The 22,104-nt window shown below is 42.9% G+C and overlaps 1 long non-coding RNA gene across 2 annotated transcripts in view; it reads left to right on the top strand.

The window, feature by feature from the left end:
* The window catches only part of LOC306648647, a 392,598-nt gene that overhangs the window by 98,329 nt on the left and 272,165 nt on the right, over positions 1-22,104 (top strand). For both annotated transcript variants that reach the window (XR_013760427.1, XR_013760428.1), the window contains exon 4: positions 555-706. This is a non-coding gene — a long non-coding RNA (uncharacterized lncRNA). The remainder of the gene's footprint in view (positions 1-554; positions 707-22,104) is intronic.

Here is a 22,104-nt window from a genome sequence, read left to right on the forward strand (position 1 = left end):
CACTGCCCTTTTTATTTTTTATTTTGAGGCCAGGGTCTAAGTTGCTTAGGGCCTCACTAAGTTGCTGAGGCTGGCTTTGAACTTGCAATCCTTCTGCCTCAGCCTCCTGAGCTGTTGGGATTACAGGCAGCAGCAGTGTGCCTGGCTGGAAACTGATTTTTTATCCATGCACTTTATAAAGATGAGTAAGAATTCTGGCTGGGGACATAGCTCAGTTGGTAGAGTGCTTGCCTTGCATGCACAAGGCTCTGAGTTCAATCCCTTGCACCACAAAAAAAAAAAAAAAAAAAAAAAAAAAAAAAAATTAAAATAAAATTCTGTAGGAGAGAAAAGTTGAAAAGACTAGATGAAGGCTTATTGAGGTAGTCAAAGAAGAGAACTTCCTATTTTAATAAGTAATGGCATATCTTGTTAGGAAAATAATAATATAAATTGAATGAACTGGGACAAAAGTTATAACGAAGGCAAACTGTACTTAAGTAATGAAGAGATGACATATGAATTTTCATTTTGCATATCAGTGAGAAATGAGTATAACAGAAAGTTTTTCACAGGCTGATAAACAACTGTGAAGAGATCCAGAAGAAATGATGACAGAGAGAAGACTCAGGCTGATATGATGGCAAGAGTAAAATAACTAAGAAATAATAGAAAAGAATTTCATAGCTGAGAAGTCGATAATTTCTGACATGCTGTAACAAAACAGGTGAGAGGACAGACTACAGTACTTTAGAGGGACTGGAGTGGAGGTGGGAGAACATGCGAGTAGCTGACGCCAGAGCCAGCTACAGAAAATGAACTCAGCTGAAGTTCTGAGAATGGAGGAGTTGGCATGATTCCAAGGCAGATCCCTTGAAGATAAATTAGAGAATGAAAACTAAGAGTACAGTGAAACAGTATATATTTATTCTTTTAAACATGTGTGACTTTTATGCGTTAGGCACTGTTAGGAAGTATGGACATAGTGGTGAAGAAAAGAGACTCAGTTCTAAAATAATCACTCAAGAAATCAGGATAAGAATGAGTTAGTGTTGTTTACCCAAACCAAGGGTTGATTTTAGGAATGATGATCAGCCACATAAAATGAACCACAGAGATTTAATGGAGAACAACTGTAAGTAAGGAAAGTCTAAGCAGAAGCCAAGTGAGTTTTAAAGGTAACAGATTTGTAGTGAGAATGGGAACTAAAGCTTAGTGCAGGAAACAACCCTGACGTATTATGAAGGAAAAAAACAACAGTCAAGTAAGACAACTTGCTGAGAATTTTCTCTTCTTAAAGGATAGATTTACTTATTTATTTAGTTACTGGGGATTGAACCTAGGGGTCCTTAATCAGTGAGCCACATGTCCAGCCCTTTTTATTTTAAGAGGGTCTTGCTAAGTTGCTTAGGGCCTTGCTAAGTTTCTGAGGCTGGCCTTGAACTTGCAATCCTCTTGCCTCAGCCTCCCAAACTCACTGGGATTACAGGTGTGCACCACCATACCCCTCGTAAAAAACAGATTTAAGAATGCCTGAAAGAGATCTATCACAATGGAAAGGACTGAAAATGCTGGAGAGACAGAAATGAAAAAAGCAAAAAGAAAAATCTCACAGCACACTTTAAGGAGTAATATCAAACATACTAGAAAAAAACTATTTTGAAAGAATGATAGAAGTTTGTTTTTTGGTTTTGGTTGTTTCGTTGGTTTTCTTAAAAATATATTTCTAGTCTTTAGGGTTTTATATGTATATATTTTTAGCTGTAGGTGGACAGAATACCTTTATTTTATTTTTATGTGATGCTGATGATCAAACCCAGGGTCTTAGGCGCGAAGTAGTTGAGTGCGCTATCACTGAACCACAATCCGAGCCCCGTTGATTGTTTTTTCTGAGGTGAGTCTTACTATGTTGCCTGGGCCAGCCTCAAACTCCTGGGCTCAAGTGATTCTCCTGCCTCAGGCTCCCACACAGCTGGGATCATAGGAATGCAGTGCTGGGCCCAGCTCAGAAATCTGGTTTTAAGTTTTATGGACACAAAGGTCATTTTGAGAGGTAGGAGTCTTTAAAGAGATACTCCTAAGACATTCCAAAAGTACACCCAACACCTGATTCCTTTAAAATTTACTTTCCACTTTTCATCTGCTTATAACAATGACTTACCTAAGCAGGATTATCCTGCAACTGAGGTCCAGGGCTCTTCTCGTTCTAATCTGAGGATCACATCAGGTTTGGTCATGTCACGTCCTGATAAGGGAAAAGAAGACTTAGGTTGGTTGGGCTTCAATGCCTTTGAAAGATAAAGATGTATGTTCAATATTGCAAATTAAGGCTCTCATTCATGTAACAGTAAACTGAGAACCTTGCAACAGGCAAGGGAGACACAGTCACCCTTTCAATGAACCAAATTCATCACCTCTTTATCTTGAAATTCAAGATTATACACTTTACGTGCTTTGAGGTGAAATATATGCTCATAACATTTTCAAAGAGTTTTTCCTACCCACAGAGATGAGGTGGCAGTACTTTTCTAACATCATGTCCATGTATAGTCTTCTGAGCAGAATCTAGGTGCTGCCACTCCTCCTACAGAAGTCCACAGTCACAACTTTGAATGACACTGAATCCTGTACTGCATTGAAATTGTGATCACAACAGATTAACGAAATATTGAGGCCTACTCGGTCCTGCTTTTTTGTGTTATTCACAGGAAAACTTGTTAAGAAAGACTGTCATTGTTCCTGTTTTGTGATTTTCCTTCTAGGGAAACAAAACCCTCTGAACTTCTAAATGCCTTGTAAAAACCTTGTAAAAACAATTACTATGAAGTCGGTTTATATCCCAAACCTGTATTGGTTTATTAGGAGACCAAAACAAAGAAAACATTGTTGCTGCTGAAGAGAAAGTAGAGCCTCAGACCAAGAAAGTAACTGAACTTAACAAACTATAAATGCACATACTCATATGGATGTATGAATATGTCAAAATGAACCCTATTATGTTAAAGTATAATGCACTAACAAAATATTTTTTAAAAAAGAAAGTATTTGTGAACACAAATCTCCAATGTGTTCCAAGTACAGCATAGAAGTATATCACAAAGGCAGAACTAATTTCTCAGGTTTCACTAAGGTAAACTTTTTCACCTTAACAATGAATGTTTTGGGCTGGGGTTGTGGCGCAGTGGTAGAGTGCTTGCCTAGCTCACATGAGGCACTGGGTTTGATCCCCAGCACCACATAAAAAACTAAGTTAGCAAAATAAAGGTATTGTGTCCATCGACAAATAAAAAACTTTTTTTAAATGAATGTTTTGGGCCTGGAGTTACGGCTCAGTGGTACAGCATTCGCCTTGCATGTGTTGAGGCACTGTGTTCGATTCTCAGCACCACATATAAATACATAAAACAAAGGTCCATTGACAACTTAAAAATTTGTTTTTAAATGAATGTTTTATGCAGGAAGAAAATGGTTCTAGGGTGCATAGTGGGATTTTCAATATCCAGCAATAAAAGAGTAAACTGCTCAGGAAAACATTTTCTCATACAGTAGTTATAAAATCTGTTCAAAATATGTAATAAACAACTAAAACAAAGTACTGGAAATTAATTTTATGACTTTTTTGAAGACCCTATAGCTCTCCAGGCAGAAAAGCATCACTTCCCCAATCATGACAGAACAGAATTCAGGGCTGGTGAATGAGGTGGAAACTTAATTCTGAAAGTGAGAGAACTATAGAAAGGATGAGACTCAATAACTGAGTGTAAACTCTGCTAAATTCCCTGGCTAACAGTTATATGATGGATGTGTTGGAGACATCACAGAGGGCTTAGCAAAAAGCAGACAGAAAAACAAAACCAAAACCAAAAGAATCTTGAAAATCAGAAGTGTACCTAGTGATAGTTTAAGATTTCTGCTTTTGTGACTGGTGGTATTCCACAACCTGCTCACAAATCAAGCAAAAGAAAACTGAAGCTTTATTGCATTGAAGTGGCCTTAGGGCTAACAAAGCAAGAGGTAGTATTAGGGATATGGAAAACAGAATCCCAAAGATCTGGAGGTCAATTTCAAAGTAATCCAACACAGATAGAATTGGCATGACTGCTTCAAGTGGTGCTTGGTGACCCTTTTCTACTATTTTGGCATGAAAACAGCCACATACAATATTGTGTTTCCTTTCCCTCCCTTCTCATCCCCCTTCTTCCCTTCTTTCCCTTCTTCCCTTTCTTGCCTTTCCTTCTTCCCCTCCCTTCCTTCCTTCCTTCCTTCCATCCTTCCTTCCTTCCTTCCATCCTTCCTTCCTTCCTTCCTCCCCTCCCTCCCTCCCTCCCTCCCTTCCTTCCTTTCTTGTACTGGGGATTAAACCCAGGAACATTCTAATGAATTATATACCTAACCCTTTTTATTTACTTATTTATTTTTTAATTTTGAGACAGGTTTTGCTAAGTTATTGAGGCTGACCCTGAACTTGGAATCCTTCAGTTTCAGCCCGCAGAGTAGCTGAGATTACAGGCATGTGCCACCACACTCCATTTTGAAAATATTTTTGTTTCAGTAAAACTTACTTATGGATGCTGAAATTAGAATTTTATGGAATTTTCATATGTTGTGAATTTTTTTTGGAAATTTTCCAAGCATTTTAAACATAAAAGCTATTCTTAAGGTCTGGGCATGCAGCTCAGTGATAAGAGTACTTGCTAATCATGTGTGGCGTTGGTTCAGTACCCAGTACAGCCAAACAAAACAAAACAAACAAAAAACAAGAAACCTAAAAAAATCTTAGCTCATACTCTACAAAAACAGGAAGCTGGGCTGGGGTTGTGGCTCAGTGACAGAGCACTTGACTGGCATGTATGAGGCCCTGGGTTCAATTCTCAGTACTACATATAAATAAGTAAATTAAATAAAGGCCCACAGACAACTAAAAAAATATACATTAAAAAAAAAAAAAAAACAGGAAGCTGTTTGAATTTCATTTATCACATACATGGCATATAGACCAAAGATTGGGGGGGGGTGGTCAGTAAATAAAACTAAAATGGTCTAAGATTGGTGCATTTTATCTTAAATAACTTAATATTAACCTTAAGTAAACCTTGATAAGTTAAAGACTGCATACTTTAATGTTCAAGTAACCATTATAAATGAAGATATAGCTGGGTGCAGTGTAGCACACCTGTAATCCCAGCAGCTTGGGAAGCTGAGGCAGGAGAATCGAGAGTTCAAAGCCAGCCTCAACAAAAGTGAGGTCCTAAGCAACTCAGTGAGACTTTTTCTCTAAATACAATACAAAATAGGGCTGGGGATGTGGCTCAGTGGTCGAGTGACCCTGAGTTCAATCCATAGTACCCCTGCCAAAATGCAGATATAACTAAAATGTCAATAAAGGAATTAAAATTAATTATAGCAATGGAGTTAACACAAAATACAAAAGGACATAGGAATAGATCACCAAAAGCTGGTTAGAAGGAACTAAATACACATTACTAAGTGGAAGAAGCCAATCTGGAAAGGCTACCTACTGGATGATTCCAATGATATGACATTACAGAAAAGGCAAAATTTTGGAGTGGTTGCCAGGGGTCAGAGGAAAAAGGATAAATATTTTTTTATTTTTCACCTTTTCTGCAGTGCTGGGGATTGAACCCAGGCCTCATATATAGCAGCTACACCCCCAGCCCAAGATGAATATTTTATTTCAGAAAATTAACATGTATTTTAACTAAACATTACAATGAACTTCCTGAGTCCTCAAACGGCATTTGACAATATTGTATACTAACTCTACAATACAACAGTAATAATGAAAATAAATAGGAATCAATGTATAATTCCTTAACGATTGATACAGTGTGCACACACAAAGTCAATTTTCTTCCAAAGTTCAATGTTAAGGAAAGTTAAGCCTAATATTTTTTCTTTCCACACTTTTTTATTGGTGCATTAGAGTTGCATATAATGATGGGATTTGTTGTTGTATATTCGTACATGCACACAATATAACAATATAATTTGGTCAATGTACCTCCCCAGCACTCCCGGCCACCTGCCATCCCTTTCCTCCATTGATCTCCCTTTGATTTTCTTGAGATCCCAGCCCCCCACTTTCTTTTCCTCTTTCCTCCCTAGCTTCCACATGAGCGAAAACATACAACGCTTGACCTTCTGAGTTTGTCTTATTTCATTTAACATAATAATCTTCAGTTCCATCCATGTTCCTAAAAAATGACATGATTTCATGTTTCCTTATGACTGAATAAAACTCCACTGTGTATATATACTAATTTTCCTTCTCCATTCATTCACTGACAGATACCCAGACTGGTTCCATAGTTTGACTAGTGAGAACTCTGCTGGTATAAACAGGTGTGTGCATGTGTCACTATAGTATGGTGACTTTCACTCTTTAGGATAAATACTAAGGAGTGGTAGAGCTGGGTCATATGGTGGTTCCATGCCTAGTCTTTTGGAGATCCAAAAGACTATGATTTCCCTGCTGGTTGTACTAATTTCCAGTGCCATCAACAGTGTAAAAGTATTCCTTTTTCTCCACTCAGAATGAATATTTTAAATACCAAAGATGCAAACAGACGAAAGGTAAAAGGATGAAAAAAGATATAATACACAAATACATATATGGGAAATACAATGGGGAAAGATGAATTGATTATGGTAATCAAAAGACAAAATAGATGTTGAGTTGAAGAATATTATTAGATACAAGGGGCATTTCATAGTAATAAAAGAGTAAACATATCAGGAAAATAAAATCACAAATGTGTATGCATAGAGTTGCAAAATTTGACAAAATTTCAACAAGATTTTTTTTTTTGGGTACTGGGATTGAACGCAGAGGTGCTTAACCACTGAGCCACATCCGCTCCTCTTTAAAAAAAATTTTTTTTAGTTGTCTTTTATTTCACTTATTTATATGTGATGCTGAGTATCGAACCCAGGGCCTCACACATGCCAGGCAAGTGCTCTACCACCGAGCCACAACTCCAGCCCCATATCATCTAAAGCATTGGTTGGTATTCATGTCAGTATGTGACACTTTCTGATGCTCTTAGTCAGAGGTATGGTGGGACATAGAATTCAAAGAGATCTGAGATCTTGCCAGGAAATCAGAGAGACATTAATATCAACAAAAGGTGCCGATGGTTAGCTGTTCCACGGCTGAAGGACCTACACTTTGTCCAAGAAAATAGGAGCTAGGGAGCACGCCCACGAAGCATTCTTTCCATTCGAACTGATGGACTTAGCTTACACAAAACACAAGGAAAATGAACAGCCCACAAAAACCCCAACTTTTCCTGTTATAAATCTGGAGGGAGTCACTGCAGCCTGCCGCAGCCTCTCAGTGACCTCACAAAGGACTGCTGTGATGTCAAATGCTCTGGGCTGCCATCCTAGTGCCTTGTGTTACAGGAAGGTCACAGGATGTGGTGACTGAGCCCGAGGAGTGTGGAGAGCCTGAAAGCACTTGGCTTCAGTCACACTTCCTAACACATTTCCTCCCATCCCTCAGGCTGCCAGCTCAGCTTTCTCGTTCCTGATGACCACTTCCCTGGAGTGCCCTTTTGCACCTTTTCCATCGAAAATGCCTCCTCAGATTTCATCCCTCACATGTGTGTGTGCTCTAGCACTTGCTGATGCTCAGGAATGTGGCCGTGGATTCCTCTCAGGAGTGGGAGAGCCTGGACCGGGGACAGAGGGATTCATACAGCCCTGGTGCTGGAGAGCCAGAGCCACCTCATCTCCCTGGGTGAGCATCATAATTTGAACTTAGGAATTCCTGCTTGCTGGTCCTCTCAACTTTTGGATTGTCTTTAAATATCTAGAGGTATTGCTTTTTAAAACAATCTTTGAGTCATAGATAGACATATAATTTTATTTCATTTATTTATTTTTATGTGGTGCAGAGGATGGAACTCAATGCCTCACACGTAGTAGGCTAGTGCTCTGCCCCTGAGCCACAAGCTCAGCCCCGGTTTGTGTTTTACTGGCAGCCCACATCATCCTTGGTGACCCAACTTTTCCATCCTTCAGGAATCTTGTGTGCCTTTTTCTTGTCCTGTCACTGTTTCTCTTCCTTAACAACCAAGGTTCCAGAGGGAAATTTTATTTATGTGATCATGTTTTAATATTTTGACTTCTTTGCAGGGCTGTGCATATCTCAGCCAGATGTGCTCTTATTAGAAAAAGGCCAAGAGCCCTGGATGGTTTTGAATGATGAAGTAAGAGGACCTTACCCAGGTGTGCATGGGCTGAAGAGGCACCAGCCAGCCATCGTCACACATGATAGCTCGGCTGCTTGGTGAGGCAGCAGCACCCCTGGAATATCCAGCTGGAATATCACTTCACTGGCCAAAAATCTCTACTGAAGGCCTGCAAAACACACACACAGCCTTTTGCAAGAGAACTTTGTCTTCATTCCAGACGACTCTCCATTTCTATGCTCTCATTATCCCCTTACAAAATGGAAAATGCCCTTCTATTTTTCTAGTGGTACTTATTTTATGGATGGTGTGGGTAAGCTCCTTTCTCTACCTTTTTCATGTATGTATTTGTTAATTTCTTCATTCTCTAAAACAAATTGTGCTTTTGCTTTTTATTTTACCTCTACCTCTTGAGGTCTTCCTTATTACCTACTTTTTCCTTGCTGTGTGTTTCCTGCACTCATTAATTCATGCTTTCATCTGACATTCTATTATCTGATTTTTAAATTTTGTTTTGGTTTAGAAGAGTTAACAAAGTGTAAGATGTATTAAAACCGCTTTTATGCTTTCCTATGACAAGAACATGGCCACAAATCTGCATAATCTATTCTATAGTAAGAAAAGACCCCATAGTCTGTGGTTTGAATTCAGGATAAAACAGTGAAAACAGTTCTGACCAGTAAGGAGGAAGGGACAAAAGAGAGGTTAAAGCTGATGGAGGACAACCAGGGGAACACAGTGCAGAAGAGACAGGTGGTTTGTCCAGGTCCCAGGTCCCTGGATTCTCCATTTACTCCTGTAATGATGATGATGATTTCTTACTAGTTGTTGAGGACTTATTCTGTGCCGGGTGCTTCCTGGAAATAGTGTATGATTCCGTATTTCCTCAAAAGAAACTCTGAGAAGAGATATTTTATCCTCAATCATCATATGGAATATATGAAGAAAAGCGCTGCCAAGCTCACTGATTCTCCCAACACCAAAAGATGGTATCAGTAAAATAAAATAATCTGAAACCATGGTCTGTTGTCTTTCTGCTGTGGTTCACTGCTCATACCTTGTGACTGTACTGCCTTTGAACTCGGTTGCTTGTTGCTTGAGTCCATGCTCAGCTCCTAAGAAATTTTGTCCCAAGAAAAACTCCCAAGTTCAGAAGAAAAATTGATAGTACAAACAAATGCCATTTTTACTGAATCCTAGTTACATATGAAAAATTAGTCTCTAAAGAGTTAAGACTTTTACTTTATTTCTAGCTCATGCCAGATTCATGTTGCTTCAACAGAATTCTCAAATTATTTTCCTGTCTGAAATATCACCCATAACTAACTCCATGACTGTAAATAGAACATACCCCGTGTCGTGGAGTTCCTCGTATAGTGGTGATTCTGGACTACATTGCTTTCCATGTATCAGACTGATGCTCTGTTGTTTCCAACCTTCCTGTATTTTAGCTGAGAATTATATAAGATGTTCATCATAGTGTCTTACATGTTACTTGCAGATTTGTAGGTATTTTATGAAATACTTTCCTTGGCCTTGTCTAGAAGGGAAAAAGAAGATGTGGGGAGGGCTTTGAGAGCATACAACAGCCACATTTTCTATCAAATGGATGAGCAATACTATGATTTAAAGAATAAATAAAGCACTCTGGGTGGGATTATATGACAAAAAGTGGTTTGGCTACGCAAGTGGAAGAAATGAGCAAGGTTCAGTATTTACATGTAGAATGACAAAAGGAGAATGAGAAGGCCTGATCACATTCCTTCACATTTATCTGTGACTACTTATGGCCTGGGTGTGCCTTTGTCTCCTGTTTACACAAGGTACAATGTGTAACAGTTTCCATAGAGATGGAAGGGGTGAAATGGTGAGACAGGTCACATGATGAGACTACTCCATTGGTGGACTTGGTCCCTAGTTTTGTAATGGCATCCTCTACTCCATCCTGTGTACCATTCACACTCCTTTTTTCTTGTAATGTGTTTATTCTAATTATATTCTAATGACTCACATGTGCTAAATATTCATGAGCATACTATCTGAAACACAGCCTTAGGTCTTTAGTTTCTTATGCTGTTTTTGAAGTGGTATGCAGACAATCATTGTTGATCAAACTCCTGAGATGAAGATGACCAAAACAAAAGATGTTCTCTCATCACCTGCCTGAATTTTTATTACCACTTAAAAAGCTTGACTTCTTTCTGGCCCTTTTGTTGAGACTGCAGAGAATTTGTGAATTTTAAAACTCATTTCCTTCCCGTGAATCTTAGGATTTACTCTATACCATTTCATATCTCCTGCAAAAGCAGTTTCCAAATTGCACATGGGCATTAAAATTATGACCTTGGAGTGAAGGGCACAAGCGAGATTTGGGAGTGTTATGGCTTAGATGTTAGTTGTCCCCCAAAAGCTCATGTGAGACAATGCAAGAAGGTTGAGAGGTGAAATGATTGGGTCATGAGGGCCTTAACCCGATCAGTGAATTAACACCATGGTAGGGATGAATGAATGGAGGTTAGGCAAGATAGGGTGTGGCTGGAGGAGGAAGGTCATTGGGGTAGACTTTGGGGAGTCTATTTTGTGAATTGAGCCCAGTCCTGGGGCACTTTTCTCCACCACACACATCTGCCATGATGTTCTCCCTCCTCTCAGGCCCCAAGGAATGGAGCTGACTGTCAATGGACTGACACCTCTTGTGTTTTATAAGCCCACAAATAAAATGTTCCTCCTTAGATTGTTCTTGTCAGGTCTTTTGGTCACATTGGCAAAAGAGCTGAATCAAACGGAAAATTATGTATTATCAAGAGATAACTCCCAATAATAGTTGAGAATTCATTTGATCCTGTTTGTGGAACCTTTCTACTCGCATCATTTCACCTCTGTTAGCCCTGCTGTGTCCTACACCCACGAAGCCCCTGGGCAGAGAGTGAACCTGGGGTTGAAGCAATGCTTAAATCAACAGAAGCCCTTCATGAAATCGGTGTGAAGCTGCTGCTGGAGGCCGCCTTCCACTTGCACCTCATTCCTGCTCCTGGGAACACACATGCTCTTGTACTGAGTACAGGCCCTAAGGTTCCCTTAGGACAAATAGGAAACTGTTGCTGCAAGAAAGCGGAATTCCTTAGGGTCACATGCAAATTCATGTTTGTAATTAGCCTTGGAACCACTGTACAGCTTCTAATTAATTTTCCCGTCAACAAGCAGTTTCCAAATTGTACATCAGTTTAAAATCTGAGACAGTGGCCTAAAGGTCAAGGGAGTTATGCAAAGATCATTGTTTATCAAGGTGTGTATCCCAAAGAGAGGATTGTGAATTCAGGCTGATTCTGCCTTTGCAATCTTGCTACTGGTACATTTTGTCTGTGTTCTTCTAGTTGTTTTCTAAAGCAGATACTCAGACCAGTTGTGCAATACACCTACTAAGTTTCTAGATAGAAAGAGAACCTGGGGTTGACAGAAGAGTAAACTCAGATCCCTTGGTGAATTAAATTGGAAACTGCCTCTGGGAGAGGCTGCCATTTGCATTCCACTACTTCTCACATAAGCCTTCTTTAAACTTAATTTTCAAATCTGTTTGTTCCTCTTAGATATACATGACAGTAGGGAACTCGAGACCTCTAAATTTCCTACCCTCCTACAGAGGCACGCTTGGTCTGTCTTTGCTAATATGATTACCCACCCTAAGTGCCAGAAATAAAGGGACGTCTATTAAATAAACAGAGGTTATGCCAATAAGAAGGTATTTTACAAAATTCAGGTGGCATTAGATACCTTAAGTACAATTTATGGGAGCATCTGGGACATTATACAAACTAAATGCTGTGGTTACATTCCTGACAACTCTGGCAATGTAACTAATATCCTTAAAGATTCCCATTCCCATTAGAGGCAATGTCCTCACAGGCCTTGTCATGGTAACAACTTCTTAGCTCTTGGTCATCCGGCATCTCCTGGTGAAAAATATGCTGACCTCTACCATCATCACCATCATCACCATCATCATCATCATCATCATCATCATCATCATCATCATCATCATCATCATGTTCATTGACATGTTCAGATGCTGGGACATTTATTGTTGTATTAACCTCATTCCAGAACTCCTGTTTTCTTTTTTTCTTGTACAGCACCTTCCTCCCAGGTGACTTAACCTGTTTTCTCGATACTAGACTCACCCCTCAGACTCATCAACACACTCACGACATTTCTAAAAGGGAAACCAAAGTGCTTGTCCCATGTCACCCTATCTCAGCCTGAAGCAGCCAGAGCAGTCCTTGCCCATTTCACCTTTCAGAACTAAGGACGCCCTTACTCAGAGGGGGAACGAGACAGGAAAAAAAGACAGAGAGTAAATGATCAGGTGGGAAAGACGAGGAGGGTTATAAAAGAATAAGAAATGGGCCGCTCCAGTTGCAATTCCTACTGAACCACTTGCTCACACCTCCCAGATCTGCACTTTCCAACACAAATGATCGCACCCTGGGCTGCTCCTTCCTGACATCATCCTGTACACAGGGAAGAAAAGGAAGGTGGGGAAGGAGAGGAAACCTGGGATCTATAAAAACATAAGACACACCACCTGCATGGGCACCCAGCTGTGGTCTCCTATTTCCCTCTGGATACGTCTGCCACCTCTGTTCTCTTCCATTAAAAAAAAAGAAAAGAAAAAAAGAAAAAGAAAAAGTTGTTTTCTATGCTTGTGTTATGGTTTGGATATGAGGTATTTCCCAAAAGCATGTGTGAGACAGTAAAAGAAGGTTCACAGCAGACGTGATGGGGTGATAAGAGCCTTAATCCAAGCAGCGAATCCCTGGCTGAGAGCTAACTGAGAGTGCGCAGGGTCTGATGGTGGAGGGGGGTCATTGGGGGTGTGCCATGGGTATATATTTGGTATCTGGAGAAAGGAGCATCTGCTTCCTTCTGCCATACTCTTGTGCCATGATGATCTGCCTCACCTGCAGCCCTGGGATGTGGAAGCAGCTGCCTATAGACTAGACCTCTGAACCTGGGAGCCCCTAAATAAACTTTTCCTCCTCTACAAAGTTCTTGTAGGAACTTTTAATCACAGCAGGGAAAAGGGTGACTACAACAGCTTGCCTCACCATTACTCAGGTGTTAATGGTCAAACAGGTGGAACGAGGAATCTATCCTGATTTCCAAGGTGGGTGTCAGAGCTTTTCCCTTCTCTGAAGCTCTTACTGTATTTACATTGTGTACACTTCTCACCTGACCTACTAGAAGAGTCTACATTACTTTCCATCCCCATCTTTCCTAATTATTTCCTTAATTAACAGGATTATCTAAAAACTAACTGAGACATCTTGACTTTTTTCTTACAAAATCTTTGATGATTGAAATTTCCTTGCAATAATACTTCTCTAGGCCAGGTGGCAAACCTTTGACCTCTTCCAATGGTCCCTCCCAAACTACCCTCAGCTTCTTCTCCACACTCCCTGTGTGTTGTACTTCTGTCCCAATGGGCTGTAGGGATGCACCAGATTCTATCACATTTGTCTCTCTTCTCTTTCCTCCTCTGGGAAGTCCTTATTCCTTCACAGGTTTCGAAACCCAAGCACAGTACAAACTCAGCTTCCTTCATGACACCTTGGATGTGTTCCCAGCTAAAGGTAATTCTCCTTTCTTCTACCCTTCAAATGGAGAAAATTCATAGATGAGACATGGAAAAAGGTTAACCCTCCAATCCAAATCCATTTCAGGATCATGTTGATGTTAGAGGTAATTTAGGATTCAATAAAGCAAACAAATGAGGGTAAAGAAAATAAATATTTATTGACTCATGTGTGCTTTTTAAAGTTTTTAACTTTTTAAAGAATAAAAATCAAATATAAATTAAAACGAACCAATAAAACTATCAACTAAGAGAGTATAATGAGAAAAAAAAATTTTTTTTTTTTTGCAACAATACATGAATTTATATTTTAAACTAAGGGTTATTTTAACAGAATCAAAATGTCAAAAAACTTTCAAAGTAAATATGCTATAGTAACCTGGAGTTATGTTATTAATAAAAGGAGAATTTTTTAAAGTAAAAGAATTAGCTCTTGTAACTGAAAAGTCAATATTTGAGCTCTTTAACACAGTGCTGGGGTAACTGTCCTTAAGGATCTCTCTTCCATTTGATGTCTGCTCTCATGTCCTTTGTGTTCATCACAGTCTCAAGGAAACCCTCCACCGAAGTATGGTGAAAAAGCAGTTCTCTGCAACCCCAGAATTTCACCGTGTGTATAGTCGTTGAGTCAGAGAGAGCCAAATTGTCATTTGCAGCAGTCAGCCAGTTGTATAATGTCCATAGGAAGTATGTCTGCACCTTGAGACCGGTGTTCCCTTGCAGAAGTCTGAGTTATTTGCATGGCCAGTGTACATGGTAAGCTGACTCCTAAGGCATAGGAAGTGGGACCACCTAATGAGAAGGGAAAAAAAGCAAAACTAATTTAGAGTCAGAAAGGCACTTCCAGGAACAGTACATTTGGTTCCTTGTCAGGTCTGTTGGGTGCTTTCATCTTGCCCTCACTCAGAGTTAGCCACTCATGTGTGTCTCATGCTTAAATCTGAGCTCGTTGAGGGCAAGCATCAACAGAGGTTCAACCAGTCGGAGCCTAAGAACAACAGTTAGCTGTGTGAAGAACCTTCATGGACAGGATGAGTGAAACAGAAACCAAGGTCAGCATGTACTTAAAGTAATGTTCTTTCAGGCCTTTCCAAACTCCATGAATGAAACTTGATATTTTTCAAGAATTTAGGGAAATTGAACATCCCTTAAATGAAGAGACAGTGTTACTTCTTAAAATACAATCAGGAAAGGAAGGGATAGGGGCAAGATTTAAGATGCAACCAACTAATTTGAAATTTCTGGCCCCAAATGAAGCTAGGATCCTACTAACATTAAGAACAAGAAGTTAAAAATTTTTCCTCATCAAAATTGTTGTATTTGGAAAGAAAACCTTGTTTTAATGTTTCGGCATTGCTAAGTGCAAACAGGACTTACAGCTTGCATTTTTAAAATTGATCCCAATTTGGAAATGAATTTCCCTTTAAGGTCTTAAGAAGTATGCACCGTGCCAAGAGTTTTAAATCTTCAAAATGGATTACTAAAGAATATTTTCTTTTAAAATTTTCTTTCCTGAGTAATTTTCAATAATCTGTGAAAATATCCCTGCTTTGCATTTTATCCTCTCAATAGATTGGTTGATGTATTCCAACTAGTTATTTTATGGTCACAGTACTATAATACAGATGGCTCAAGGGATCACCACATGGATGGTGCCTAATTAGTGATGTTTCCTATAACAGACTCTTTGTATAGCAGGTTGTAAGCTTCTGTTCTCCAAGTCCATATTGTAGAGTCTGTTTAGTATACAGGTTCATTATTATGGACTTGAATGAGATTTAAAATCCTATGCAATCACCTCTGCTCACTCTTATCACTGGGATCTTGGAAAAGGAATCAGCGTCCATTCAGCTCATTTTACAAACCTAAAATGGGGCTCATAATATGTGATTCAGAGAATTGTGAAACTTGCAGAAAATGATGTGATGATTTGCACAGAGCATAAGACACACTATAAAGGCTAAAGGAATACAAGGACTCTTGGCAAAAGAGTGATTTTTATGCTAAAATTGGTATTCATTCTCTTGAGAAAGAAAAACTGGATTTTCCTGTTGGAAGAACAGTCGATCAGTCATAGTTGAGTATTCCTGTGTAAAATGAAAAGTGTCGCTGTGTGGATGTAAATGAAGGAACAGAGCAGGGCCCTCATTTCCCGGATGCTGCAATGCTCTGCTCACGTGTGATGGGCTGAAGCCTCTGCTGCTTACCTTCCTAAGGGCACCTGGTATGTTTCCTGACAAATATCCCCACGTGGGGGTCCCTAGGCCAGACCCAGTGTGGCTTCTCATCTCCCACATGATAGAAATATCTTACTCCAATTCAGATGCAATGTCATCTTTTTGAGCAAAGCAAAGCTGCTCTACTCCAGGCCTCTGAAATTAAAGAATGTGAAGACAAACAAGTGTACTGGGAATCTCAGTGGGCACCTCAGGGATATCACCAGGCCACACCTCATGGCACTGTATCATGGTCAAAGTCAGGGTGCTGTCAGACTCTTGAGGACTTACATAACTTCATTGCTGGCTGGACAAAATTGATTGAGTGCCTCTTCATGAGAATTATTTTGAGTTGCTAGGATGAGTTACCAACTTTTCACATTTTGTCACATATCAATTATCATTGACTTTTCCTAATTCCATTTTTCTGAACATTTTGAGAAGAATATTTGTGTCTCATACCCCTGAATCCTTTAATGCCTTTACTGTGCCATGACTTTTCTAGGAAACACATTGTCTCTCCTAACTCTGGAACATTTCTAAATTCAGGAAACTAACATAGATACCTTCCTCCAATGTCTAGCCCAGGTTTGTTATTTTGCATCCTCCATACTTGGTTTAAGTTCAGGGTCACCAAATTCCTACACTTGTCACATCTCTTTAGTCTCTCGATAGTCTTAGAAAATTTTCAAGTTTGCATAATTCTGAAATATGGAGTCAAAGACTGTGGCATTCCTCTGTGTGTGTGTGTGTGTGTGTGTGTGTGTGTGGTGGGTGTTTGTGTGTGCGGGTGTGTGTGCATGCAAAATGCTACCTTGGTGATTCTACGTCCAGCTATTATGTCAAAAGCCCAGATTGGCAAAGCTCATTTCACCTCCAAAGTCACGCTGGGAGCAACGGAACATCAAACATGTGCCACCAGGCCTGCGATCTAGAACTAGCTGTCAACGTGTGTGCCATGCTTACCAAATGGAGTGAGTATGAGAGCTTGGCAGGCAGGAGGTGACTAGAAGAGGACTGCCCACGATGGAGGGGTGGTATCCATGGGTTCTTCACTGGAGGTCTTGGAGGCTGAAGGGGCAGAGGCCCTGTGTGCCGGGGTGGAGGCCACTGGATGGTTGCCAAGTGGCAGCACGAGAAGCCTGGGGGCGTTGGCAGAGGCTCTGTTCTGTTGAGGGTTCCTGGATACAGGCTGAGGGGTGGGCTGTAGGACAACAGCAGGGTAGAGATTGGAGTTGGGGTGGCTGACCTGAGGCACCAGGGGTCCAGTGGAGACAGCTGCGTGAGCTGGCTGCCTGTTCTTCCTCCGGCCATGGCCCTTGGGGTGAGGGCAGGAGCTGCCCCAGGAAGCAGAAGATTCAAAAATGAGTGCCATCGAAGGAGGGGTTGTGTCCATGTGAATGTCCTCAGCCTGCACAGTGGCATGGCCAGCAAGGGGAGCCGGTGACTTGTCTATGCTGGTGGCAGAGATGCTGGTAGCAGGTCCATTGTGGCCCTGGCAATGGAGGTTGCAGGTGCAAGGGAGGAGAGTAGGGCTTGGGAAGGAATGGGGAGGAGGAGGAAGAGGAGCAGCAGGAGGAGCAGGAGGAGCAGCCCAAGGAGAAGGGGGATTAGGTTGAGGAAGAGCAGGAGGAGGAGGATAAGGAAGAGGAGGCACAGGAGGATGAAGAGGAGGAGGAGGGAGAGGATAAGGAAGAGGAGCAGCAGGAGGAGCAGGAGGAGCAGCCCAAGGAGAAGGGGCATTAGGAGGAGGAAGAGCAGGAGGAGGAGGATAAAGAGGAGGAGGCAGAGGAGGATGAAGAGGAGGAGGAGGTAGAGGATGAGGAAGAGGAGCAGCAGGAGGAGCAGCAGGAGCAGCCCAAGGAGAAGGGGCATTAGGAGGAGGAAGAGCAGGAGGAGGAGGATAAAGAAGAGGAGGCGGAGGAGGAGGGAGAGGAGGAGAAGGAGGAGGGAGAGGAGGAGGATAAAGAGGAGGAAAAGGAGGAGGAGCAAGAGCAGCCCAGTGAGAAGGGGCATTAGGAGGAGGAAGAGCAGGAGGAGGAGGAGCATAAAGAGAAGGAAGAGGTGGATGAAATGGAGGAGGAGGAGGAGAGAGAGGAGGAGGAGGAGGTGGGGGAGGAGGAGGAACAGGGGCAGGAGGAGGGGGAGGAGGAAGAGGAGGAGGAGAAGGGGAATCAATGCACATGGGGATGGGGGAGATGGATCTGCAGCGGGTAGGAGGAGGTAGAGCAGGAGCAGGAGGAGGATAAAGATGTGAAAGAAGAGGTGGATGAAATGGAGGAGAAGGAGGGTGAGGAGGAGGAAGAGGAGGAGGAAGGGGAGGAGGATGAAGAGGAGGAGGAGGGGGAGGAGGAGCGGGAGGAGGAGTGGGAGGAGGAGAATCAATACACATGGGGATGGGGGAGATGGTCGGGTTGGAGGGGAAAGGGACCTGGATAAGAGGTGTGGGGAGGTGGGAATTGGGAGGTTCCACAGGTCTTGGCAGGTGTGTAGGTTGGTGACAGTCATTGGGGTTAACTCCCACATTGCTTCCCACTTTGCTCCAAGCAGGAGTGTGAGTGGGAAGAGGCAGAGGAATTGAACTGGGGCTTTCCCCCTCATCTTTCTTTGGCACGGGGGAAGGTAGAGGGACAGATGGGTTCAGGGGTTCAGCAAGCTGGAATTGGATCTGGTGGCTGGAAAGAATATGGGGCATCTGGGAGGGGTGACTGGGCGGGCTGACTGAGTGTGCCTTGCGGGCAGGCACTTCCACTCGGAAGAAGGAGTGGAGCGACTGAGTGGTGCGGGGGCCCTTCAGAGCCCCCCTTCTACCTGCCAAGGCCTGGGCACCCTCCCCCCTTGTCCTCCTTGCAGCCTGAGCTTCCCTCCTCAGGCTGCCTGAGTCCTCCTGGAAGCACAGACGTGGCCGTTTGGCAGGTGGGGGCAGCTCTTCCTCAGGCCAGGGCACCAAGAGTGGCAGGGCCGTCACCATGGGCAATTTTCTCTTCCTGGGCCTCCAGGTAGCAGCCCCTTGTGAGGGAGAGCAATGGGGTGGAGCCCAGGAAGATGTTTCGCTCTGAAGCCCCTTGATGGAGGCCCGAGGGCCTGGAGAGATTGTCCGGTGATGTTCATCTCGCCTCCCCTTGCTCCCTTCCTCTGGCAGTGAGCAGCAGCCCTGGTGTGGCTCGGGCCGCACTGCTGCCTGGGCCTCGGCTGTAACCTGGACGCCCTGAGCAGGGCGCTGGGAGCAGCAGGTGGCAGGGCTCCCACCAGACGAGTGCTGTGGAGACACCTGGGCCCTGTCTGGATTGCTGTTGGTCTCCAGGGGCCCAGGGCTGGGCTCCAGGGCACTGAGATTTCCCTGAGCCTCCGCAGACTTTGCTGCTCTTGCTGCCCCTTGGCTCAGGGGCCCCGTATCCAGCTCCTCAGGCCTCCCTCGTGGCTCACCACTCTCTCCCTGGACCTCCTCCTCCTCGTCCTCCTCGTCCTCCTCCTCCTCCTCGTCCTCCTCCTCCTCTTCGTCCTCCTTGTCGACCTCCTCCTCCTCGTCGTCCTCGTCCTCCTCCTCTTCCACGTCCCCCTCCTCCTCCTCCTGCTCCTCCTCCACGCCTTCCTCCAGATGTTCCTGGGCCCTGGGCTCTACTTCTTCCGAAGGAGCTCCAGGGCCCGGAGCCGGTGTCATGGGCTCCTCAGCCTGGTGGACTGGCTGACCACGTGAAGGCGGGAGGACAGGTCTGCTCCGAGCTGGAGGAGGGATCCTTAGGGTTGTGAAGGGGCCCAAGATCCGCACAGACCGAGATGTTAGCGCTGGTTTTGGGCCGGAGGCCCCCCAGGCCTGCGGCGGCAGGATCCCCAGGGTGGCGCCCACTGCCTGCAGGACTGGGCCTCTCAAGCAGCCAGCTGTGGGAGGCGCCGGACGTCCGGGGTCTTGCTGGACGTTCCTGCAGGCAGTCGGGACAGGAGCTGCAGGGTGCTCCCTGTGACGAGAGGGAGCTTCGAGGCAGAGGCGGATGGGCGCCTGATGGGCACACGCCAGGCGGCGAGGCCCGCGCCCCCGTTTGCTAGAGCAGGTGCCCATTCTGGGCACCTGGTGTACTTGGATCCGAAGCGAGTCCGTCGACCAGAGGAGCTCGGCCAACACACCAGCTCCTTGGAGACAAAGTGTGCACCGTTGAGTTGAGCCCCTGTGACGTGGGGCTGGAACGCGTGACGGAGGAAGGACCGCGGGCCAAGCAGGGTGGGCAGAGGAAGGCCGCCCCACCCCCACCCGCACTGCTGCTGTCAGCCTAACGCTCCTCTGGACGCTGCTGCAGCTTTTCCCACACCGGCCACACCATTGTTCCCACCGCTTCAGGGTGTCCTTCTGAGGCTGCTTGCCTTCTGCTTATTCAGGCAGCCCTTCTCCATGGCTCCCAAGAATATCTGTATGGCTTCTGCTTGACAGGACTCCACCCACCTAGAGTGAAACCACCATCCATTGCCCACAAATAGCTCTAGTTGATTCTTCCTCCATGGTTTCCCACCATACTATCAATTTAGAAAACCAGGAGAATGGCCCTGGAAGTGTCCCACGGGATTCTTTCTTTTTTTTTCAGGAAGATTCTTACTAAGTTGCCCAGGCTAGCAGCAAACTTGCAATAATCCTCCTGCCTCAGCCTCCACAATCACTGGGATTATAGGCCTGTGCTTTATTGTTTTGCTAATTTTACTAACTTGCATGTGGAGCGTGAATTTTTCTTACATAACCTATAACGTCTGCTTTAGGAGAGTGGCAGTTTTTAAAAATTTTTATTTATTTTTTTCTGCAGTTGTAGATGAACAGAATGCCTTTCTTTAAAAAAAAATTTTAGGTGGTGCTAAGGATGGAACCCAGTGCCTCACACATGCTTGGCAAGCGCTGTGCCACTGAGCTACAGCCCAGCCCGAGTTGCAGCTTTTTCAATTTGTTTTTGTTGTTTGTTTCGGTGCTGTTGGGTATCTGTGTCTAACCTAGGGCCTTGTGCAGGCCAGGCAAGGTCTCTACCACAGCTCTGGTGGGAAAGCTGCAGCTTTGTTAATAGGCATCTGCTCATTATTGCTACATGTTCATTGTGAACTGTAGGTTATGGTGTTGAGCATCTTCAAGGTCATGACCCCTGCTTTCTTTTGTTTATTTGCCTTGTATGTATTCCTCCCCAGGTAAATTTTATTAGAGTTTATCATGTGTCCAGGGAAGTCTGTCTACCATAATGCAATCAAGCAACCAGTGCAATTAGAGATGTATGACTTAAGTGAAGTGATGTCTAATGAGCATTTGGACATCTTTGGTGTTTTTAGCCTGTTTTTCTTTTTTCTTTCTTTCTCTCTTTCTTTTTTTTTTTTTTTTTTTTTTTTTTGAGCTTCTCTTTTTATTGTTGGTACTTAGGAGTACTTTATGTAGTCTGAATGTGAGTCCTTTGTCAACTATGTGTATGCAGATACTCCTAGTCCATGGCTTATACTTGCACTCTCTTCTTGCAAACAAATCACCTTTAAAAAATCTCATTTATTATTTATACTCTTTCCCCTATGGTTTTTACTGTTTATGTCTATGTGTCTTTATGTTAGAAAAGTTACCTCACTATTTGGGATACTGAATTTAGCAGTGCAGAAGCTTACTGGCAACTGAATTTCCTTTTTCTTGAAGGTGATTGGGTGTTTTTACCTTGATTCTTCATGGATTTTAGTCTCACGTTTATTAGGCAGTCTTTTGGTCCTGATGATTGGGATGATTTCTTCCTACAATATGTTGTCTTTTCATTATAATTATTTATGCTTTATTGCTAGGACTCATTCTTAGATGTTAAAACAGTTTTAGATATTTTATCTGAAGTTGGATTTCAGCTTTAGGGGCTCTGTTTTTGTATATTGGATCACCTCTCACTTTCCTTTTTTCTTCCAATAATTTCCATCAGTTTTTTCCAGTTTGTTCTATTCACTAAGTTCCATATTCTCTTTTTCCACACTATGCTTTCTGTGGTATTTGTTGTATTTTGTGCTTCTTGTAGTTGATTCTTCTTTCTAAAGTGGTTTTGCTCATTTTTCTTTCATTTTTGAACTCTAC

The sequence above is a fragment of the Sciurus vulgaris genome (genome assembly GCF_902686455.1).
Source record: "Sciurus vulgaris genome assembly, chromosome: 17".
In the NCBI taxonomy this organism is placed as follows: Eukaryota; Metazoa; Chordata; class Mammalia; order Rodentia; family Sciuridae; genus Sciurus; species Sciurus vulgaris.